Source organism: Calidris pugnax, unplaced genomic scaffold, assembly GCF_001431845.1.
Source record: "Calidris pugnax isolate Ruff unplaced genomic scaffold, ASM143184v1 scaffold41, whole genome shotgun sequence".
NCBI classification, from domain to species: domain Eukaryota; kingdom Metazoa; phylum Chordata; class Aves; order Charadriiformes; family Scolopacidae; genus Calidris; species Calidris pugnax.
The window spans coordinates 9,874,591-9,900,408 of NW_015094509.1; the positions used below are offsets into that span (position 1 = coordinate 9,874,591).

Genomic DNA, 25,818 nt, shown 5'->3' on the forward strand with positions numbered 1-25,818 from the left:
GGGGGGGGGGGAGAGAAAGGAAAAAATGGAAAGGAAGAAAAAAGGCAGAAAGGGGATCAGCTAATATAAAGGGAGAGAGATGGAGGGGAAGACAAACCAAGGAGAAGCAGGTAGAGTTAAAGTAGAGAAGCAGTAAAAGTTAAGAATGCCAAAATTTAATAGGAAGACAAGTACAGGTACATGAATTGCAGGAGAAGGAGAGAACATCAGAGAAGAACATATCACTCTTGGCCCTTTGACATGCTGCGGGCAGTCTCAAGGTACGAAGGCCTCTTTGGGAACCTGTCTGCTGGGTAACTGCTGAAAGACTTTCTGGATGTAGTTTAAAAAGGGAGCTCTGCACTGTGTGTTTCCACAAAAATAGGATCAGAATTTATAGCTAGTATCCGAGGTTCTGGTTTCATCTGGAGCAGAAATGTTTTTCTGCTCCAAAACTTCGTTCAAAACTAATTTAGGCTGAAGGTGGTGTAGAGATTCAGAACAAACTCTCAAGCTCTTTCCTGTACAAATTCTTGTTGGGAAATAGATTCATAGAATACCAGGGAGAGAAAATTGCGTGGAGATTAACACTCTTGTCTCCCATCTACTCTCCTCCCCCTTCTCTCCAGAAACCTTTTTCTACTAGGAGAAAAACAGTTTCCTCAAGCATTTCATGGTTGGTTATGAGACTTGCTGCCTTCATTAGATAGTTGGAGAGTTTCTCTTTTGATTAACTTGATCAAAGGCAAGCTATCTGAAAACAAAAAAAAAAGTTTTGAAATCTCGAAAGCGAAGTTGTATGTGTTTGGTTTGTGACAGAATTTAAGAATTAAGTGTCTGTACTACTTAAATCTGTGTTTATCATACATATTGTAAAGTGTATTATCTTAAAACTACCAGTAAAAACATGAGTATGCTACTGTGATTGAGCTCAGAACTTGTGGAGGACAGGTAAAATGAGTATTTCAAGAAGGATATATGGGGTTTAGACTAGATATTTATTGTAAATGTGTTTAGATATTTTGCCTTCCTTAACTTAAGACTGGTTCTGATAAAAGCAGATTTTTAATTATAACTGATTTGGAATTTAAAAATAGAGGAAATGGCTTAATGAGATTTTTGAAAAAAAACTCCCTTCATTGCAGTGACACCTTAGCACTTTTGTAAGCCCTAGTTTTAAATTCCCACTTGTCAAAGGTTCTTTTCATACGTCAGATGGTGGTTTTAGGGTTCAGAGAAGCCAAGACAATTAAAAAATTTGAGATAATTGAAAACAATGAAACTTACTTCTTGAATCAATAGACTTAACCGTTAAAAAGTACAAGAAAGATTCATACTGCCTAAAATAGGAGTTGTGCAAGAACAAAAAGAATACAAAATTTATAATAGAAGATGGGAATACAAAGTGACAAAATGCAAAATAAGAAATGAATAAATAAAACAGCTGCAAACAACTGTTTGCTCCTTTGCATGGGTCAAGAAAAAGACGTTATTAACTTTTTGATAATGCATTACATCTAAAATAGAAAAATTAAGGATAAAAAGAGTCTTCAACCCACACATAGCTCTTTGGAAATTTATATTTGTGTTTTGGTTTTATTTTATAATCCTTTTGGTATATAAGCACAATAGTATGTTTCATGTCAGTTAAATATGTTAGTTCTTATGCTTGCACATGCTCATGAAACATACTGATTTTGCATTTCATACACTATAAATGTGGAAACAAACATGAATCTGAAAAGCATCATGCTTTCTACAATTTTGCAAGTAGATTTATTGGTGTTAATAAAATCCTTTTAAAATTACTATTATTATACATTTTTTTTAGAAAAATAAGGGTACCAAATACCAAAATTTTAGGAAAATAGTGGCAGTTAAGATCTCTCAAAGGCTAAGCATAATTAATCCTATGGAGTAATTTTACAGTGTACTTTTTCATTATTTGTAAGTAGGTACCTGAAGCACTCAGTTTCTAACCATTTCAGCCTGCCAAGAAAACATATACACAGCCACACATGGCTTTAGTTTACTCTGGAAAACTGGAACTTGCTACCACTTTTTCCTTGTCCTATTCAGGTAGTTCATTATTTTGTTGACAGTTCGGTTCCATTAATCTGGTATTTTTGGGAAAATTGCTTGCAGACCTTACATTTCTCTGTTGAAGGTGATCAAATAGGCATTTGAATCCCTCATGTAAATGATGTCTTAAAGTTAAAATAAAATCTACTTTCCAGAAAGTAACTGTAAAACTATTTTATGCAAGATTTCATGTGGGATACCTTAATGGTTGAATAATAAATTTTACCTCATAAAAATGAAATTCAATAATACAGTAGCTTTCTCAGCGCGGTAGCATCTGGTTGAATCTCATGAGAGCCAATATTTTCCAACTCATTAGGATCATGTCGTTCTGTATGTCGTCAACATTGACTTAGCCAAGCTACCTTTACTTACATAACTGCCAAACTATTAAATAGGTCTCTTGTGGAGTGAAGTCAAATATTCCTCCTATTTTGCTTTTGCCTTGGAAGAAGAGAAGAAAATGTACATACTGTAACATTTAAACATCTGGTCTAAACCACATCAGGGTAACACTGAGGAAAGTAACAGGATTCAGTATTCTTCCCAGGTGTACGTATAAAAAAGGGTTGTGGAGCTGCTGCATAGTTCTTTTAACCACTTAGGAAAAAGACTGAAATAAGTGACTTGCCTTTCTAATACCCCTGTTTTTAAAACTACTTTTTTCCTCTTACCTGCTCCCCTGCCACCAAACCCCAAATCACAAAACCCAGCAAAAGCCCAACATTTCGAAGTTTTGTGGTAATGCAGGTTGTTAAGTTCTAATCACTTCCTTGCAACATATTGGCATTTAATCTGTTTGTTCCACATAACATGGCCAGTTTTGGCATACATTTTGAGGAGTATAGCTTAAACTTTCTGTTTAAACTCAAAGTGTAAAAGTGTATTCTCTTAAGTAATTGCTTGGGAGTGGCAGGACACAGCTGTGTGAAACCTGCAGGGTAAAATAGTTGCATGGGTGATTGTACCCACATGTGTCCTCATCCTTCATGGAGGCTTCTGAATGCGATGTCTAAATAGTATTATTTTTATACGTTGTACATTTCTGTGAAAGTCTGGTAGATTATCGACTAGTTTCAGATGGAAACAGAGTGTCAATAAGTAACCTAAGCAAAATTTGTTCTTTATCTTAATTATTTGAGCTTAATATAGTTGTGTATAATCTTTATTTCCTCTTACTGTAGATATTTCAGTGATATTCTTAAGTCATGAACTGACATACTGAACATGGGTTAGGTGAGACATTTTAATGTTATAATATATAATCAATGGGCTTTAGCTTTTTGAGTTTCTTCTTAATAAATCCGGTGCCTGAAGAAATGTTTCTATAGTGGTCTGAAGTGAGGAACTAGCATATCGAGTATGCATGTGAACCAGTAATTATAATTGCCTTTTTATTTTTTCCAGCCTAATTCATATACACTAATAAGCTTTGGAATTGAAAAATACAGCATTCTGATGAAAGAATAGTGGCAGGCATACTTAAGGCATTCATACCAGCTTAACTCTGATTTATAACGTTGTGCTAAAGAATCTAATGTACTTAAAATCCACTTGAGACTTTTTAACCTTCTGTTGTGGGGGAAGTGAATGTATACATAGTGTCAACAGCACAGTCGAGGAGTAAAAGAAAAGCTGAAAAACAATCAGGAGGTTGTGAAAGGAATATGTATAAACATGAAATCTGTAGATATACTTAAATGTCTATAAGCTTCTTCAGTTGAACTGTATTTCAGAGTTGCAGGAGAGCTCAGTTCAGCATGTATGTTGAAATTAACAGCAAACTCTTGTTGAGTGTGTTGGTGGGCTACCAAAAACAAGACACCTAAGCTTAGAGCTATAAATAGTGCCCTTCCTCCAGAGTCTGTAGTTTATTTGCACAAATAGCAATGGAAGCTGTGACTGAGAGCACCTGTTTTGTTTGTTCAGCTGTTAGCTCTATGCTATTTCTTGTTCTATTAAGAAAGGTGTGTTTGGACAGCAGGGAGGTGGGCTGCCTTTTTGCCTTGTTCTAGCTGCCATGTACTGCATCAGGTGAAAAACGCTACAGGGAGGTTGAGGTGGTGGCTTCTTTTCTAAGAGCAATAGAGCGTGTTGAGACTAAGCTACTGGAATTCAGCATTATGACAAGGTGACTGGGAAGAACATAAGTCATGAATCTGCTGCATAATAGGAAGTGGAAAATTTCTGAGAAGAGCTAGTGCAGACACAAAATAAAGCTTCAGAGATAAGAGAAGGAAAGATTCTTTTTCGGGGTCGGGCCTAGAGAAGTTATCAAATTCAGAGTGAACAAGGAAGCCGTAAGTGGTGGCCGATAGCAGAATAAAGCGTGAATGAGAAGGCCATAGTGGTTTTTTGGTGCCTGTGTTTCAAGAAAAAGGTGCACGCAGAGGTCCTGCAACAGAAGTGCTACCATTTGCTGAGCAGTGCTTTTCAGAAGAGCAAAAGGAAAATATTTCTTTGCCCCTGGCAAAAAGTAATAGGGTCGTCAGAAAATTCAACTTGGGACTGCAGGAAGTCTCTAGTCCAATCTTCTGTTACGGTCACAGTCAGTTATGGGATCAGATCACATAGAAAATTACTTTCCATTTACGTGGGCATTTTGGTTTTCTTGACAAGGTCAGATGATACATATAAATGATATTGCCATAGAAAGATACCAGAGTATTACACACTGCGATAGCAATTGCTAGTGTGCTGCCACAGGTGATTTATTATTATATTAAATGACGCCTTTTTAAAAGCTATTTACGTTGTGATTATTTTAAACCTAGAGAGTATAGATCCAAATCCCAGTTTGTAATTGCATGGGTAATCAAGAAAAAGGTATTCTTTTCCAGGAAGATAACTTGTGGTAGAGTTTTTAAGCTGTTGAAAGGCAGACCGTATGAGGAAAGATGATTGTGACCCTTGTCACAAAAGAATACTAAAGAATAATGTTTTCCTACATGTCTAGTCCACCTTATAGTCATTGAATGAAATTAATGCAAGATACATTCAATAAGGTAATGGTACAGACAAAGTGTATTTTTACTCAAAAGTGCTAACCTACAGTTAGAGCAGTGCTTTGACTATGAATTGTTTAGGTTAATATTATGCCTCTAAAGGTGAGCAGTAATTTTGTAGAAAAATGTTACTAAAAAAAAAATTACTACCAATGTTAGTAATACATAGTAACATAAAAAGATAGTAACAATAGGGCAGACAAAGTTAGTGAAACATTGGATTCTCAGGAAACTATAATAAGGAAGAAGATTTTTAAATTAACATTTTACAGTGTCCAGAACACTTTTGGAGGGGAATTGCTGAGGAATAAATGAATAAAGGAGATGTTCTGTTATATTGTTATGTAACAGTATCTAGTGATGTCCCTTCTGTTTGTGTGAAGTGTAACAGAAAAATTAAATCTGGCACAGCAGATGTAACTGCTTTGATCTTGCTTTGAAGTGTTGTACTATTGTAGGAAAGCATTCCTTACTTTGCAGTGTTGTTGTTGTACTTTTTTCCCCCATGAATATCACACTGTGATATGTTAATTCAAAACTCTAAGGAGACGTTGGAGTTTTATGTATAAGCACATCTCCCAAATTCTGGAAGTTCTGTCTTACGCAAAATAAGAGCTCCTACATCTGCTTAACATCCTTCAGAACATACTTTGAAACTAGACAATTTGCTCCTGTCAATTCAGAGAAGGTAATTGGAGCTATTTCCAAAAACACCTTTGTTTTGGTTGGAGATCATATAAATAAGCGTAGTGCCCGGTCTGAGCACAGTTTCTTTCTGTTATGATTACATCATAGGGCTGGTATGGACACAGATCAAAACAAATGTGTGTTTTGCTTTTTCAAATTTTACTTTCCTTTTTCACCCTCAGTTTTTGGCTTTATTTTCTTTGTTTTGAGGGCAAGATGATAAATAAATCCAGATATTACACCTTATGCTGATTTCTCCTGTCTTTACACCCTGGCTTTGTTGCTGCATCTCATTCATGATCTTTTCCTCCTTTTACTGTTTTTACATTGGATCCCAGGATATTTTACCCTTTTCTTTTTTGGACATCTTTGTTCCAATCTTTTTCCTTTCTCCTTTTGATTTGCCTCTTTTTCTGCTTTTCTTTAGTGAACAGCAAGGTATCCGATCTGTTAGGTATGGAGGGGTGAAATTGTCTCTTGCATAGTAGCTTTAAATGTTTTTCTGAGCTGGGGATTTTTGTAACAATTTTTTTTTCCTCAGTTATTACAGGGTATGTGGAGCTACTATGTTGAAAATAAAAGAAATTAAGAAGAAATGCAGCTCTTGGGTAGTGTTATAGAAATGAGAAATGTTTTAAATCTAGACTGATACAAAGGTTTTTTTCAATTATTCCAGTAATTTTTCAAATTTTCCAATTTAATACACTGACATATTTTTTCTGAACGTGCTGTTGGAAGAAGAAAAACTTCATTGCTCTAAGGGTTCTGCTCTTAAGAAACTACATTTAATTTCTTTTTCGTATGAATTGTCACCTTAGCAGGAGAATATTATCTGGCTCTATCTGCGTTCTGAGAGAAGTGAGTACTGGATGATTCAGAGGAATCCCAATGTTATAGAGGCTCACTCATCTGCAGAGGCTTTGAGGCTTTGAGTTCCCTTGTTATGCTAGATCTCATTTTTACCTGGCTGTGACATACCACAGCTGGGTACAGCAATTCTTTTATGCTAACTACTTTATTCTTGTATTAGCATTTTTCATTCTCCTGTATGTAATCTCAGGTTTGTGATGTCCCCTTTAACATACATACCAACATAGCATCTCAGAAATCCAGAACACAAATTTTTGGATGCAGAATTCCACTCTTTTCTGAGTACCTTCAGATTTGTTACTACTGTGAAGAATTAGCCATGCATCTGCAGTGAGTGTCAGCAAAAGGAGGAGTTAAATAAGAGCCTGGTATAGTTATTTGCTTCGTAAAACAGAAGGTTTCAAACCTTTACACTTCCAAAGGATGACTAGAGTTAGAAATAAAAATAGATGTTTTCAGAGGCACTATGGATATCCCATGAGTCTGTTGTGATTTGCTGTCAGAAAGGGAGTCTGTTTTTACCCAGTAGAATGTAGGCGAGTTGCAGCCCTGCCTGCCAGAAAGGAACAAAGTCTCCTCTTCCCTCCAAAATGCACCAAAGCAAAAGGGTTTTTTTTATTATGGCCTGCTATAAACCAAGGAAGTGGGTACTGAGAGGATGATTTATTTTTTTAATTTTATTTTTTTTTAAAACCAGTTGTACTGTCTTTCATGCTTTGCAGGTTTTAAGTGCAATTTTTGTATGAATGTTTGACAGTGAATGTTTGCAGTTGTAAGTAGTTCAGACCGTGTGCTTGGTGTGCTCTTGGCAGTAAATGTTGGACTGGCAAGTTTAGAATTGTAGGGTGTACAATGTAAAACACCTGTTAGATATCTATTGTACTTAATCTTTTTGCAGATTCTTCTGCAGTCCCACTTAGCTTCTAAAGAACATAGTTTCTGTGTATATTCAATGGCTTTTCCAATGCTGTGAAATAGTGTTATAATGAACGTAACGTATAGTTGAGAAGGCTGAGCTGTATTCTATTCTGACTATGCTGGGCATGGTCTTAAGAAATTGCATCAAAAAATGTACTGCTTATGCTAACGGACCAGATCACTTCAGAGACATGAGGAGTCCATAGATATTTATGTCTACTCTTTTTAAGCTGACTGTAAGCTTTAAAGCAAAGCTTTGAGGCACTGACATAACGGCATTTGCAGTTCTGTTGAAAGCTCATATGATTGCATCTTGCTGTAGCTCTCATAGCTCCTGGTTTCATCAGTTAACTCTGTATTCCGTCCACTGGGCTTAGATGAGGTGATTGTGATCACCAAAGTGCTAAGCACTTGATCTTCTGTCTTTCAAGAGAGCTTTTTATAAAACTTGCTTTGATGTGTACTTCGTGTCCAGGCTACTTTCCCAGTGGGATCACTTTTATGCTGCTATCTATTCGTATGTTGCAGTATCCCATATGTTATCAATGAAGCACAGCTTGCCAACAGATTTGTGCTTATTACCACGATAGTACCTCTACCATATTCAGCAATAAGAACACCTATTTCTTTAATTCATAAAATTTGCCTTCTGTAAATTTGCACAAATACTCAAAAAACTCTCCTTGCGTGTACAGAGTATTCCTTAAATACAGGAAAAAACTGAAAAAGGGAATAGTACTGGGCTAAACTATTGTCATGATCTCAGTTTTCCCATCTCATGCCCTCCTAATTCTTTTGCTGCCCTTATATGAGTGACTTAGTCTAAGTTTGAATATAAACCTTTAGGGGAGTATCTTTCTAGCAATGTCAGTAAAGAGCTGTTCTAGCACTGAAGGGGAAAACGGTCAACAGAAAGGAGCTGGTGATCAGTTTTAGGGCATTGCAGTAAGCACTGTAAAGTCCACATGTATAGTTAGGAGGTGAAATAGAGGAATACTGTTCAGAGCATTCACTGAAAAACATGTTTTTTCTAATATTTGTCTACCAAGCATTCAGTCAGAATCTGCATTTGCTATGGTAGCATTTGATGAGAAAATTGGGCTGCAGGAAAAGAAGCTGCAAACTTTATAACAAAATACTTTGAGGAGCATGTACAAATAAAATGGATGATTTTCTCGAGAACTGAATTTGTCCGTGTCCCTCCCTGTTACATTCTGAAGCTGGTCTGAGTTATGAAGGTTGTCATTTAAGTTTCTGTAATATTGTCCAGTCTTTTCTGGAACCCATCTAACTGTACAAATGCTTCCAGGGTGAACATGAGGCTATATTCTATTGCACCAGGTGGCTTTTTTTTTTGAGACTTTCAAAACGGTGTATCTGTGTGTTAATTATTTTTTTGTGACATTTTCTTTAATTTTCCCTTGAAATTCTTGTTTGCTGTAATGCAGTATGATTTCTCTGTGTGTCAAATAACAACTTCTGTGTATGTATCACATTCCCTAATCTCCTTTGCAGACTGTTCAATGTTTTACTCTGTTGTTTGAATATAGTTGAACACATTCTGGTAACATATTTGTTTCCTATGCATTTATAGTACTTTAAAAGTTTCTACTGCAAAGAATGGGGAAACTTGAAGCTTTTATATACCAGCCCTAGTATCTGCCTGAGTATTATCTATTTGGAATTCCAGTCCACATTTCATGTATGAAAGAATAAACTTCTGATAGATCACAGAAATACTGCAGAAGTCGGTTTGAAAACTTTACAAAGAATGGCAGAAAAAAATATGCTTTGAGGTGGCAGGATATTGAAGAGATCTGATGGTGCAAAGAGAAGATTTAGATTTCTGGGTTTCTTCTGCCTGGAGAAGGAGTGGCAAAAAGGTGTAGCCAGCGCTGACACCCAACACCTGCAATGGAGTGTGACTTGCTCTTCCAGGATGGCTCCTGAGTGTCACCCTTTGTGACAGCGACACGGTCACAATGCCCTGGGGCAGGTAAAAGGGGCATCCTCTTGGGGTCCACTGCCAGATTGCCAGGGCGTCCCAGCCAGGACAGAGCTGGCCTTAGTCCAGACTAATGTTATAGCCCCATAGCATGAAATATGGACAATAATGAAGGAAGGGAGCCTGAATATGTGAATATTCTCTGCGTCAGTGAGCAGGAATACAGCTGATGGTGGACTGCTATTCCTCTTGGAGCTGAAAATCCTGAATTTGATTATGGTGGTAGAATCAAGGGTAAGAGATGAATTTGAGATGGCTGTTGACTTACACATGGGAATGAATACTGGCTCTTCTCAAGCAGAGGTAAGTTTTTTCTTTGAAACCATGCTGAAATGGTGATTGTGTCAGATTTCTTCATGTGGTGAAGATATCTTTAAGAAGTTGCGTCAAAAAGGTCAGAGTTGCGATTTGTTTGTTAACCTTTCTGAAGTTTTAGGAATAGTCTTTTAAGCAACTCTTCTCTAAGGCTCACTTCTATCTTTTTATGTCCTGCAGTATGACTTGCAATTGCTGTCAAAATGGTAGTGAAAAATAACAAGTAGATACAATAAGTAAAATAGGGCCATGTGTAAATTTTTGTAACCAATTCTGCACTTTACTGCTGTTTTGAAACCTTTTTCGTTAATATCTTGTTTAATAACTTGTCATCAGTCGAGGTCTTTCTAGCATTTTATGATCTAAAGGGAAAAGATATGTCCTTCATTTCTGTAAAACCCACTGCAATTTTCTTCTATACTTAGGACTCATGTTCTATTTTGTTGAGGTAATACAGAGCGTTTTAGTTTTAGTCAATTAGAAGGCAACTTCTTAGTGCAGTTGCACTTAAAATCACAGTTCAGAACCACAGTGCACTTATCAGTGCTTCCCTGTGAGCACAGAGCTTACCAGCTGGAGCTCAGAAACTTGCTGGCCGTAGCATCATGATGCTTTCTTCTTTTCGTAAGCCAATGAATGATGATTTAAACATGAGAGTTAAAATATTTATAATTTCTATTATTCACTTTTACCTATATTAAATACATATGTACCCTTTTGGCTAAGTCTTTGTATTCAAGTGGGGAATATCTTTTCATTCTTTGCTATTTTTTGTCTTTGCTTTCATTTGTTTAAACATATAAACAAAAATAGCATAATGCTGAGAAATGGCTCCATGGTTGCCCTACATAAGATTAGTGCTGTACATTGTCCTGTCTTCCCAGAAGCTTTGAAGAACAGCTTGACTTTTGAATGCTGTTCTAGTCATTTTTTTGGCATTCGAAAAGCCATTGATTTTCTTAAGGCTCATGTGGACTTTGGAGTGGCAGATAAAACTCCTAACAGAAATTACTTGCAAGCCTGGAGGAATTGCTTTGTAAGAGACAAATCTACTGGTATTTGAGACAACTGCATCATCTATTCAAAATGAAACTTTTCTGTCTAGCAAATTGAGGTATAACAAGTTCCACTAACCAAAATAAATTCCAGTTAAAAGATACGTTTTTATGTTGACAGTAGTTAAAGACTGCAACAACTTACTGAGACTGCAGGGTTTTTCTTTTTGACAGATTCATGCTGCTGTTTACGTACAGTAGGGGAATCTGCTGGCCTGTATTTTAAAAGAATTGAGGCTGGATGATCACAAGGCTTCCTCTTTTCTTTTTCATTCTGTGTTATTTGATGCTTGCCAAATTACTTTGTGTTTGAAATGTTATTTCCCCCAGATCTCAAACTGGAGCCAGCTGATTTCTGAACTATCCTGTTGATCAAGCTGTGTCTCTTTAATGCAGTTGACCCTTGTTAGCTTTTGGTGCTAGCTGGAGTTGTATATTTTGCTATTGGTTTATATTTAATTTGAGTCTTGTTGTATATATGCTTTCTTTATATGAGGCTTCTTTTCTTTCTGTTGCATATTAACTTAATAGGTTTATATGTAGTGAATGGTGATTGAAAAATAAAATGTTTCATCAGTATTGTGAGAATCCAGGCTAACAATACCAAACTGTAAGGAAAGTTTACAAAGCTTGTTGACTGTGACATGTAGAAGTTGGCTCATCTTTCTTTTCCTTGAGTAATTGTTTTAAATATAAGTTTTTAAATGCTGTTAGGATAACCTCCATGAAACGGACTGTTTTAAGTTAAATAAGTAATATAATTTCCTGATGATTTCTGTGTCATTCATCAGTGTAATTTTTAGAATGAAAAAACCTCAAAAGCAACAAACATATTCTGTTTTATAATTACTCAGCTATTTCATATGCTACTGGAAAAATTCTTTACCTTCTTAGGAAGTTATCAAGCAACAACTATTGAATAATCATCTTTATATGTATTGCCAGTAGTTCAGAGATATACTGTAATTCTAGGCATTGGCAAGAATGAATCTCTCTCTTTAACTGAAGATAGCTGTTTTTCATTGTGAGGCTTTAATACTTAGCTGACTACCTCAGATATTTTTTCTGTTTTGCACAATTTCTCTTTGGCAAAGGAAACTTCCTGATCATAATAATAATAATTTCTTTAAAAAAAAGTAAACAGAGAAGTGTTCCAGCAGGCGCACTGCTTGCTCAAGCTCTTCTGTGGAGAAGGTGGCTTGGGTTTGTGTGATGTCAAAGATTTTTTTCATGGCTGTTCATACTTTTTCCTTGCTACAAAAGTTACTGGGTGTGTGAACTACCATGTAGTAATGGACAAAATCATAGAATGGTTACAGTGGGAAGGGACCTCAAAGATCATCTCGTTCCAACACCCCTGCCATGGGCAGGGACAGCTCCAACTAGCCCAGGTTGCTCAAAGCCCCATCCAGCCTGGCCTTGAACACTTCCAGGGACGGGGCATCCACAGCTTCTCTGGGCAACCTGGGCCAGTGCCTTGCTACCCTCACAGTGAAGAATTTCTTCTTAATATCTAATCTAAATCTTCTCTCTTTCAGTTTAAAACTGTTACCCCTCATCCTATTGTTACACTATAAGGAGTCCCTCCCCATCTTTCTTGCAGGCCCCCTTTAGGTACTAGAAGGTTGCTAGAAGGTCTCCCTGGAGCCTTCTCCAGGCTGAACAACCCCAGCTCTTTCAGCCTGTCTTCACAGGAGAGGTGCTCCAGCCCTCTGATCATCTTTTGGTCCTCCCCAGGACCCGCTCCAACAGGTCCATGTCCTTCCTATGCTGGGAGCCCCAGAGCTGGACGGAGTATTCCAGGTGGGGTCTCACCAGAGCGGAGCAGGGGGGCAGAATCACCTCCCTCAGCCTGCTGGCCACGTTTCTATCACCCAGGATACGGTTGGCTTTCTGGGCTGCAAGCAGACATATCTGGGTGATGTTGAGCTTCTCATCCCCTAACACCCCCAGGTCCTTCTTGTCAGGGTTGCTCTCAATCTGTTCTCCATCCAGCCTGTATTTGTGCCTGGGATTTCCCCAATCCACATGCAGGACCTTGCACTTGGCCTTGTTGAACTTTATGAGGTTTGCTTGGGCACCCCTATAAAACATGTCCAAGTCCCTCTGGACAACATCCCTTCTCTCCAGCATGTCAGTTGCTCCACACAGCTTGGTGCCATTGACAGACTTGCTGAGGGTGCACTGAATCCCACTGTCAATGTCACCGATAAAGGTTGGCTCATCTTTCTCATCTACCACTACTTAGGAACATCACTCATCACTGGTCTGCACTTTGGTATTGATCTGTTGATCATGAACCATTGAGTGCAACCATCAGACCAGTTCCTTATCCACCAAGTGGTCCATCTGTGAAATCTATGTCATGCGGGACAGTGTCAAATGCTTTGCTCAAGTTCAGGTAGATGATTTCAGTTGCTCTTCCATTATCCACCAATACTGTAATGCCATCATAGAAGGCCACCATATTTGTCAGACGTGATTTGCTCTTAGTGAAGCCATGTTGGCTGTCACCAATCACCTCCTTATTTTCCATGTGCCTTAGCGTAGTTTCCAGAAGGATCTGTTGCCGGCACAGAGGTGAGACTGACTAGCCAGTAGTTTCCATTCTTAAAAATGGGGGTTATGTTTCCCCTTTTCCAGTCAGTGGGAACTTCACTGGACTGCTGTGACTTCTGAAATGTGAGGGATAGTGGCTTGGGAACTTCATCTTTCAGTTTGGAGCTGGGAAGATAAAATAACAACTACTTCACTTTCGGTCCTTGATATGGGCAATCAACTTTATTAGCCTTGGAATCAAAATGTGTCAGATGAATTCCTTAAGCCTACTGTGAGTTGTCTGTGTTTTATCCTGCTTTGCACAGTGCAGAATAATGTTGTGCAGTGCTACTATTTTTATACTTTTAGTTCCACACCTGTTCCTTTGTTAAAAAAAAAAAAAACCACTTCTAGAATACGTAAGTACAATAGAGTTGTCCTTCAGATCATTCTCATCTGTGTTAAGAACTGTTTGATATTTCATTTGTAGGACTCTGTTTCCCAACAAAAGTCATGTGACATCAGCAGTGAGGTGCAATAAGAGCTCTCTTAGGATTACTTTAAATAGAATGGAAGACGTTGAGTATATAAGGTTGTGTGGCCTTGAATGTGATTTTTATTTGATATATGAGCTGTGACATAGCTATTGCATGACTGAGATGTGCCTGTAAGCGATGTAGTGTACAGATGGGGTTTCTCTGAAACAAAGCCAGCGACTAAATCTGAATGTGCTCATTTAAAGGGTAAAGAATACTTCATAAAACATATGGAAACATTTCTATGTTTTTTCATTAAATAGGCTTCTTACTCCTTAAGCATTTTTTATGATTGTTCATGCTAATATGCCGTTTACCTGAATCAAGACTGCCTATGCATCTGTTTGGTTTAGTGACATTTGTATAATGTTATGAATCTTTTATTTAAATCACATGAAATACACTTTTCTATTTTATTATTTCAGACCTCTTCATCATTTCAAAGGTGAAATGCTCCTTTTCATAGAACTGTTGGAAAAAACCTTACCCTTAGGCATTGCAAGATATAAGATTTAGGAAGAGCATCAAATGATAATAATAGGGCAGTTACACAAGATGGTTTGCAGGACATGGTTATTGGGATCCACTGAAATTAAATCCAGGATTATTTGAATAAGAAATATAGACCAATTTATACACAGAGGATCTCACTCTTTAAATGCACAGATGCTGAAAATGTGCAGGAGTCATAGTGGTCTGTGACTCAGCAAGGACTTTCTGTGTCGTGCTGTGTTAAGGAGCTAGTGAGGATTTGGTGTGTGCGATAACAGAAGGACAAATAAAAATATGAATATGCAAACATATGTTTTATATGCAATGTTGATAAGATAGAAGATAATGCTTATATCCAATTTTTTTGTGGCTTAAAACGAAAATCAAAAAGTAGAAGAGGGCACAGAGGAGATATGTAAAGCTCATATGAGAATCGGAGAAAGAGAACTTAAATGGAAATAAGTAGAAAATGCATCTTTGTCCTCTGAGATTTGAAAAATGTCCCAGTTGTGCTACCTGTGTACCTTCAAATGAATAGTAAATTGGGTAGTAAAGGATTCCTTCATCTGTTCTTTGCTAAATCCCTCCAGTTAAACCCATGGAAACTGGTATATTAAAAATAAAGGACACATTTCCAGTAGTGAAAGTGGTTACATTTAGACCAGCCTACCAAGAGAAGCATAGAAACTTCAAAAAATGTTCTGATTTGAGTAACTGCTTCCTCCAGAATGAGTTGGGTGTCATCAGACAAACCCAGTAGATACCAGGTTCCAAAAGATGCCTAGTAAAAGGAGTCATGGGAAGTAGTCACACTGTAAAAAAAACAAAACCAAACCCTGTTACAAGGCAGTGTGGTTGCTGTTGGTTTATGTTAAAACAACAAAACCACCTCTGGATAAATACAGAGAAGAAAACAAAATGGTGGAAAGGCTATTGAAACAAAGACAACCCTTCTGGTTCAAGAGTCATAAGTTTTCAATAGTTGGACGATTGTCTAGGAAACATCATTCAGACTTTCCCTGTTCTGATGCTGTTTGTTAGGAATGCAGCATTGATTCCAGGTGGGATGTTGGTCTAAGTGGACCTTTGGTTTAACTTTTATGCTCTTCAATAATGTTTTGAATGCAAACTGTTTATGGGAAGGAAACTTTTGTCTTAAACTGAAAATTTGGATGTTAGTCTAAACTAAAATGACATACAGCAAATGTAGGTTGTATAATAAATAGTTTTTTATGCGAACTCAAATTATCCAGTACAAGGAACTTCTCTCCCTCATTTATTCCTTAATAGGTGTTTCCTTCTTAATACCCAATGAAGTCTTAAGAAAAAATTAGTAATGGCATTTGACAACATAGTGGCTTTTAATAGGAAATTATTATTTTCTGCAGGTGATAAATATTTTACTTTTTGTTGTCTTGTGTAACTCACCATTGGGACAGGTGGCTGTCTTGGTTACTTGATACTGAAGATAGCCCTGCTGGATCATGTTACAGGAAGAACGATCTCTCACTGTCTCTCTTGACAAATGCTATATATATGTGTGTATTGATTTATATTACCAGCATTGTTTTAGATGTTTGGACTTGTTCTGAGTAAATGAAGGACATGTTCAAATGTTGTTTATACAGTTTTGCTCAAAGCTCTATTACTGAGCCTATCAGTTCTGTCTTTTTATTCTCTCTTACTAATTGTGTAGAGGGACTTTCTATATAATCTTTGCTGTCTTATCTTTTGCTTTCCTTCATTCTGTAGGGTTTGTCTTAAGTTACCTTAAACTTCCATCTTCTCTTCCTCTTCATCAAATGTTTGACAGTCTAGTTGCTACTATTGAGAATCCAAAGCATCTGAGCTTCTTCTGAGCGTCTGTGATCTGTAATTACGTACAGGGACCCTGTGGAAGAAATACATGCTATTAATTTTTGTCATTTAATGGAAAAAAAAAAAACAACAACAAACCACCCAAATTTCCCAACACTAATTGATAATATTCTAGTTAATTTATTTGCAGGGATGTGAGGTGGAAACCGCAAATCCTAAATCTGTTGGTCCTGCCAAACCATCTGTCTCCTCATTCTCCTCATTTCCTTGATTCCAGATCCTTAGACTCAGGTTTTAGTAGTATGTGTATAGTATCTTATATTATGGATCTACTTTTTTTTTTTCTTTTTTTTTTTTCTTTTTTTTTTACTATGATGGCAAATCCGTAGTTGGTTTTAACACTTAAATCTATTAAATTAATATAGTGGTGGCATTTGTAGCTGCTCTTCAGAATCACTGTTCTAGCACAGCAGGGCCTTGATGCCTGAGATCTCTAGGCAGTAACTCAAAACAAATAACATTTACGTTTGCAAGGAAGAATATCCCAGAAACAAATCAGTGGTTTATGTTCTTCCTTTGTAATTATCTGTCTCATTTATAATGGATTCAGAGTTTTGCTTTGTGTCCCCTCAGCTGGTGATTACAGTGTTTGAGCCAGACAATTGGTTTTTTTAGACTATTCTATCAGTCTAATACCTGTAATCGAAGGCTTTAAGGGTTCAAGGACTAAAGACATAAAACTTGGATCTAGCTCTTGCAAAGACGTAGTCTTTTTGAAACTTTTGTCACCTGTTTATTGTTGTTTACACTACTGAAGTGTTTTGGTGCCAGATTTTGGTTGCAGGCATTTTCATAAGGATAAGAGGGTTTTAAAACCTCACCTGTACTGTCTTGAAAAAGATGTGATTTCCTATAATTTTTACCTGTTGTAGGATCATACTGCTGTGTAAAGGGGTGGTCCTCCCAGTCCTGACAGCGTCTTTCCCACACCTTCTAATGATCAGGCAGATATGTGAGCAGTTAGTTTAGCTTTTAGATCCAGCTGGAAATTGCTCCTTCTGAGGGTTATTTTTCAGTCAATTTAGCCATTTATCTGGCTTATAACATAGCCACATGAGCACTAGAGGCAACGCAAAGCAGAGGGAATGATGGCATTGCCCCAGGGGGAGAGCACCTCAGAGCTGAATGAATTTATAAGCTGGTCTTGGTGTCACGCTCAGCAGCAATCCCAAGCTCTTATTTTAGATTGTTGGCTTTTCCTTTTACTTTCTGAAAGATGCATAATCTTGCAGGTTTTTAATTACTTGCATTCTTTGTGCGTTTAAAAGAATTACTAATTCCCTCTTAGTGTTTACACTGGATTTATGTAAATTGCATAGAATTATTTGTGCCTGATCTAATAAGGCTGAAATCCATACTACCTCAATCAAAAGGATGTCAAAGTTGATTCTGTATTCTGCTACGCTGTAACATACTTGTAGTATTGTGCCAAAAATGCTTTGTGCATTCCTCTTAAGAGAGATAAAATTGAAGTTGAAATTTCTTTAGTAACATTCCTACATAGAAAATTTACAGGAGAAATTTAAAGTAGGAGTCAAGAGAATAGAAATTTTTGATTATAGGAGGTGCATGTGAAGATTGTGTTTGCAAAGGGATGCTGCAATTGTAGAGTTGTGAAGGAACCCCTCTATACAGCTGCATGGGTATGCTCTGCAAAGAAAATGACTATTTGCATCAAAAACTATTCTAAGCAGTAATATTATCCATGGTATAAAACCAGATAAAATGCTTTTTGCAAGAGCTACCACACCTGGCCTCTAGATAATTCTTGGTTAACAACAAGAGTCTTCTTTTTGTGCTTTTATTGAAAGAAATATGAATTCATTCTCCTTATGATTTGGGTGTTTGGAGCATGGTTGTGAGGTTGGCTTGGTTTCCTTTGTGTTCTTTGCAAATAAGTAAGATGCAATCTCCTTGAGGTCCCTAAGTCACTTATATTTTCTTCTAGTAATGGTTGATTTCAGTGTTTTACTTTATTTGATGTGTGTACAAAAATTATCTGTATATCAGACTGTATGTCTATATTTTGTGCCATTTCTTACTAAAAGAAGTAAAGATATTACATCTTCCCTAATCAGCTAACTATGCCACTGATGACCCAATACTTAAGGTGTAATGATGCTGCTGTTGAAGCTCAGCCAGACTCCAGGGACCTCTGTAATACACTGCTGTAGGCAATTCTTAGGGTGTAGAGCCAAATACTTTTTTCCCTTGGTTTCATTTCCACTTTGATTTTCTTTGGAATTTTTATTTCCTAAGGAAGGTTGGCCTTTCCTTTAGTTGCTTGAATATGTAAATGGTCTACCTGTTTTGTGATTGCTGGGTGCAATCGAAGCATCAGTGCATGTTTTCCTTTTTTCCATTTTCATTTCTTTATATTTCCCATGAGTATGTCATGCATAGGTGTGGTATTTTTCATATTAGCAAAGTATACAGCAACTATACTAGCAAAGTATGTCAGCAACACAGATGAGATTCCTTTTGGTGGCATTCCTCTAAGATACTTACATTACTTTTTTTTTTTTTTGGTTTTCGAATTGCTCAGTTTATACAATTGCAACAGAAATATTTTAGACTTCTGCAAATCTTTAGGGAATGTAACTGAGAATTGTCAGCTAATGTGTGGCTGAAAAGCAGCTTAATGAATTGTAAAACTGTTTTGTTCCCTTTCTTTAAAATGCAAAAAGGCATTATCTGTAAGGAAGCTGTTGGAGTATTTCTAAATAAGTAGGTTTCTAAAACTGCCAGCAGCCTCCATTTATAACACTAACAACTGTATTCTGGAAAAACAAAGTTTGATCACCAGGAAGATTATTCATAATCTTTCTTATTAAAACATCTGGATATTTTTGGCCTTACCCTACAGTGATGACACACTTAGCAGAGGAAATAAAAAAACCTGTGCATTCCTTATACAAGAAATTAGGTCTCTGTCTTCCTTTCTTTTGTTTTACACATTGCATTTATGTGTGTCCAGATCAGTATGGGCATATTTTCTTCTTGAAAATGCATTTGGATCTTAAGTATTCAGGCAGTGTGTCTATTTTAGTTTTGTTATCAGTACTAGGAATCGTTACCTTGTTTTTTTTTAATTTTATTTGGATCACTCTTACGGGGTAAATTGACTTTCACAAATCATGTTAACATCATCTTCTCTTTCCTTGTTTTTTTTTCTTGTAAATAGCTTGTGCCTCTTGTATGGTTTGTCTTTCATGTATTGTCTCCTGTTACAGTGAAATACTTTGGGTTGGTGAGATAACAGCCCAAATCTTTCCACCTGTAAATGTATTGGCAGATGTAGAGTTTCCTATAATAGGATGAAGCCTATTGAAAGTTAGTGTCTTTAACAGCAGTTGCCATTTCGTATAGCTGGTCTACACATTGTTTCTGCGTACTCTGTGAAAAAGTTATTAGTTAACTGTTTCCTCTGGGAATTCATTTGAAACATATGTCTGATTATTATTTACGCATTCTGGTCAGTGTGTTGAAAAAATTTCTGTCCTGTATTTATTGATATTGTCTGAAGTCTTGGGAGCTACCCTGTCATGTGTTGTGTAACCACTACAAGAAGTAGCTAGTGCATTGTGTTGTAAATGGAGAAGCTTGATGTTAGATTATTTTATGTATTTTATCATGTAAGTGAACCTAAAGAGGAATTCTCCCTTGCTCCCTCACTTATGTATGTATTATTCAAAGTATAAATATAATTTGAGAAGTGTAATTATCATAGTTTATTATCCCTTTGCTGAATAGGGGCTTCTTAACACTGCAAACTGAATTTGCCTTCCCATATGCAGAACTTCTGAATTTGTTCTAGTAGCATAATGAAAAGTCCTGAAAGAAGATGCACATTAATGCTTATTTTAACATATTTTATAGTGTGATCTTCAGGGAGACTGTCACTTAGCTCTACTTGCCTGTTATAATTTATTCAGTGGCTTCTCACAAGTTATCCCATTTGTCCAGAACAGGTAATCAAGTTCTTCACAGTGAAGTGTATAATAGTTGAACTCAATTTGCCATGGTGAGAACAACCATGGGCTCATCTTTAGAAATAATAATTATGAATGAGTAACAATACTGCTGTTGCAGGCACAGTAATTTTTAGTTTTCTTCCATAAACAATTACCCTCAGTGAAGTTAACACACTTGAGTATGGATAACCCAGACATAGACTGTAGGGAAGAATTTGATTCTCTTCAAAAGTCACCATGAAGAGAAGCAATATTCACAGCAACTCCTGATTACCGTTCTTGGACGAACCCTGTAGCTTTAACTTCTGCAATGCAGGCATATGGGGGTTCCAAATTAAGTGTAGGCTTAAATTCTTGTTTGTGGGGAAGGAATCTGGTAAAACAAAATGCTCTGTGATGTCTGCGTTTGTTTCTTTCTGGGAAGTGATTCGAGGCTATTGAGATCAAAGTCTGTCAGCAGGAGTAGTTAATGTGAGGTATGTGGAAATGCATGGTAAGGAAGGTTCCATGGTTTTTTTTTTTTTGTTGTTTTGTTTTGTGGGGTTTTGTTTTTTGTTTTGTTTTTTAGGTTCTGTATATGTTTATTTTCAGAGAAAGACTTATGGTTTACATTGTTAGAATATAGTGTTCTAGACATGAATGCCATCTTTCCACAACTGTAGTGTATGCTTGTGGCTGTAGGACAAAATTAAGGCAAATGAAATAATAAACATCCTTATAGTTATTTATTATGCTCCAATTTTTCTGTGTTACAAAAGGAGGACATCTTTTCTGAGTGTGACATGCTAAATATTGAATTAATTTCCAAAGGAATGTCTGCTTTTCATTTTTAAGATGGTACTGTATTTAATGCATTCTAGACATGTGAAAATGATTATGGAAATAAGGGTATGTGATCTGAGCTTCGCTGTCGCTTTGGTGTGCAGTGTAACTCATGTTAAAGACCATGTTATTCAACACTTTTGCTAATAAGGACAGTATTCTGCTAAGCACAATAATGATCTCATTTTGTTTCTCTTTAGGAGACTTCTGGTTTAATATATGCAGAAATTATAGTCTCAATATTGCAAGTTGCATTGAGAGCTCCACTGTTGACCTTTTAATGTTTTTATCTGGAAAAAGGGATTTGTCTGAAAATATGTTCTGTTGATTGGAAGGTCCCATGTCTTCATTCCCGCGCCCCCAGACAAAGAAGAGTTTTAATTTTTATATTGGTGTTCTTCCAAATGTATACTAAAATGTTTATAAGTAGCAAACAGAAGAAAGTAGTAGAAAGGCTCTTACCATTCGCCTTTTCTCTTACAGATTGTTTTTGATGCTATTTCATGACTAATCTCTCGCATATAAATAATCTTACTCTGCTGATGACTGTAACTAGCAAAATTGTGGCTTGACAGTCCCTGGGTAAGAATAGTATTGGCTTCTTCCAGCGACACAGTGTAAAAATGACTTGAACTATTGACCGTCCCTCAGTTTACTATTAACTAATTATGGTAATTGGAAAAGTTTATTAGTTAACATTACTTAGTCATAAATTAACTTGTTAAAATATTGTGTGTGAAGAACTTCATTTGGAAAGCGTGAAGGACTTAGGAGAATTGAGTCCTTATCTTGAGACAACACCTGATTGGACTGCTAGAAAGTAATCTGTTTTGACCTGTGAGCTCTCTGTCTTACATTCTGAGAAAAAAAAAGGCTATGTTTTCATAGATTTATTGATGTAAATATGAGAATATACAATGTATTTTTATATAACGGAGACATATAGTCCTCTTTAAGGATTTAATTTAGCCAGGCCTTAACCATAGATGTACAATTAGTATGTAAATACTTAAAAATGCTAGAGAAGTAAATGGATTTTGAAGATTGTTTGGTACTTCAAGAAGAATAGAGAACAAACAATGTTTTATTTTGGTAAACAAGCCACTTCATAGCTTTGAAGAAAGTGTATGTGAAGACTGAAGTTAAAGCTTTAAAAATCTACCCCACCAAAATATCTGCCAGGAGTTTTTTTTCTATCAAACTGTATAAAGAAAGCGTTACATTAAATCCACATTTCATGGGCATGTTATGGAAGGAAACTACTTATCAGTGCACATCTACCAAGTAGGTAGTATGCAAATACTTTATCCTGTTTTCCTCACAGCAATCTTTTTCCCGGATCTTTGAATGAGGGACATAAAGTTAGAATTTCATTTTTATGTGGAAACAAAAAAGAACATGCAGTTTATTTATTGAGTTATTTTGCCTTAAACAGCGTTATAAAATACAAAACAGTGGTAGTCACTTACTGATTTAATTACCAGTAGATGTAAGAGATACAATTTACTACAGAAAAAAGTAAAAGATGAAGCAGTTGTGTAGTTTCCAAGCAAGTAATACGGGACACATTTAAAAAACATAAGAAATGGTTTAATTTCATTAACTGTGGTCTAATATGTTGTGCATCCCACTCTTGGTAAACCACAGCGGCATTTACTGGCTATTGCTTCAAAGCACTACTGTTTTTCATCCCTCTTCGTTGGCCAAATGTGTCATAAGAGCATTAACGAAAGTCTGGAAAACAGTTCTCATGGATTTTGCTTTAATGATAAATCTAACATATAGTGCACTTGCTGATATAATCAAGTGAATGGAATTTCCAAAATCTTGACTTAATGTCTTTTAAGTATGAAGCAATAATGTTTTTATGAAGTAGCTTTTAAATGGCATTTGTTGAAGTGGAGAGCAGCTGGATTAGAAGGGTCTGTTTCTAACTGCAATCAGCAATGATCATAGTATCATATTACAGTCACCCTATAAAATAGCTTGTATTTTAAGAAAAATAGGAAAAAAGTGGGGGTAGCAATGGAGAAAGAAGTAAGCATGGTCTGTGTGATGCCCAAAGGGGTCTGGAATTGGTTACAGTTTGATGATGTTGCTTCAGCTGTTTGGGCAATAGTGTAGTTCTAAATATAGGAAGTTCTTTATCAATTTAGGTTTTATCAGGTTTTTAAAACATTGTGGAGATACAGTCAATATGCATTTCTCAAGCATTTTAAGTTGTTGGATGGCTTTTAAATTGTGTGATGTTTACCAGGATAAGATTTCACTAGGATAAAGACCAAAATTACAGAATGTTTCTCTGTACTACAAAATCTTTTTTACTAATTTTGCATTTGTATCCATTTCTAGAAATTGAATGTATCTCTGTCCCACCTTGGTTTTGTCCGTTTTCCAGCTTATAGGCTCTTTGAATAGGGACAATATTTTCTTTTGTTTCTTATAGAACCTTAAATCTGTTAGTGATGGCGTGTTCTGAAATTTAAGTCACTGCTGAGACACAAGCTTTAATTTAAGGAACCATTGCATCCTTCCAGTGATTGCGTATGGAACCTCTTTAATGTGTTCTATCAATTGATTAACTGCAAGCCATTTCAGCAATAGCTTGTAGCTTTGCTGTGGTAGGCAAGATGTACCTACTTCATTAGGTCTACTGGTTTAACATTGTGCAGGAGTGTCTTAAGTGTTAGATCTCAATGAATAAATAAAAATTTTGGAGACACAAAATGCTTTTATTCAGCAGTGCTTTTGTTCATCAATGTTCTTGAGTAGTTTCCAAGTGGGGTCTTATACTTTAACTTTTATTAATTTGATTAAAAAAAAATCATGTTATCTACAGCAGAAAATGAAGAAGTTCAGTAATGCCTTTATTCTTGTAGATTTCCTGATTTGATTTGTTCCAGAAGGGTTTGATACAGTCTTAGGCAAGATCTGATTAAGATATACATAATATAAGTGTGCCTAAAATCCCAGCCATCTAAGGCAGGCAAATTGTTAAATTTTAGTTTTAAATTAAAAGAAAACAAAAGTGTAGATGACTTGATTGTAAAGACATTCTGAATACTATTTCTCGTGTGTAGGCAAAAAAATGCATTCATCCCTGACATCTAGCTGTGTATATCCATCATTAGAATAAGAACTGTGTTTCCCCATGAGATAGTTCAAATAACTTCATTTTTCTTCCTGGAGAGGACCTTCTGTTGAGAGTACTTCACTTGCCTAAGTTCTCTAGACAGAAAAGAGGGTTTATGGTTTGATTTAATTGCACTGGAATGGTGCTCCTCAGAATATGGGAATGAGTTAAGGGAAATTTGCATCATGATGTGCCTAGATTTTCTAATTTTTCTTTTTTTTTTTAAATTGGAAATGGTTGTCTTAGAGAGTTCAGGCCAGATTCAGATCCATAGCTACAACAAGTTCCAAGTTCCAAACCAAGCCAAGTTCCATATTTAGTCTGCTTGAAGAAGTAGGTCTTGAGGTTCTGCTAGCTTCCGTAGGACTTTCCCTTTTATGTGTTCAGGGCTCTCCTTTCTTGCCTTTTCTCTTTTACTAGGAGAGTCCACCTCCAACTCCACCCTTAGTAATGGAAACAAGCACCATGCATTTTAGCACCAGAATTTGATGACACTCTTAGCAGAATGCGTGATTGGGTCCATCATTTTCACGGGTGATATTGAAGCTTTGCTTCTGGAAAGGCTGAATCTGAGCGAATTAACAGCAGTAGGACTGATGTGTAACACAGCAATTATTGTGCAGTTTGGTTAATCCTGAAGATTATCCGGTAACAGCAAAGTTAGGATTATTTCTGTGGACAAGTAGGAGACTTCTTTTAGATCTACATGTATAACAGCAACACTATAATAATTTTGTGCTAATATTTCAGTGATTAATTAGTATAATATTAATAAAATTATTATAAAACATGAATCTTCCCCTATCTAATGAATAGGTGCCCCTGTAAGACCTTGTATTTCTCTAGAGAAAAATTAATGCCCAGAAGCTGAATGTTTTTCTTGAGGTCATGCAGGAAATACCTGCCAAACCCAGCATCAGAATGCAAGTTCCTGGCTGATAGGTCTATGTATAATCCTCTGTATCACTGTAACGTGCAGGGTAAGCCAATGCCCCTCACCCTTCCCCTTGCTCTCTCTTTCCCCCTCTTTAATTTCTAGTCTTTTATAGTTCACTGCATGGTATTGATTAACACTTAGGACCGCTAATTCCTCTTTTAAATTTTTTTGTAGTATTCACAGAAACACTTTCTTAAAGATTTCCTGAAAATTCATGTTTTTGCCAAGAGGACTAGTGGTTTGGAAAGGCACAGTTTTCCTTTACCGACATCACATTATTTTTTGCTTCATCATGTTGTCATCATCTTTAGTTGTTTTTCAAGAAAGATATTTTAGAGTTTTTTCTGAATTAGGACATACTGCTTTCTCAGGAGCTTTTATGTAGTCGTAGATCATTTCAATAAAACAGTTCTATTTTTCTTTTGAATACAGTTTGTTTGTTAGTGGTATAATATGCCATTAAATCATGATAATTTTGCCCTCAAACCATCAGTCTGTTCTGCCCTGTTCCATTTATTCCTGTATCTTTGATATGTACTTTGTCTTCAGCTTACCAGAAAAGAGTAATTCCATAGTTAAAGCTTTGTATGTG

The 25,818-nt window shown here is 36.4% G+C and overlaps 1 protein-coding gene across 7 annotated transcripts in view; it reads left to right on the forward strand.

Moving 5' to 3' along the window:
• VPS13B (vacuolar protein sorting 13 homolog B (yeast)) overlaps positions 1–25,818 on the forward strand; it is a 461,850-nt gene that overhangs the window by 96,299 nt on the left and 339,733 nt on the right. The gene's annotated exons all lie outside the window — the stretch shown is intronic.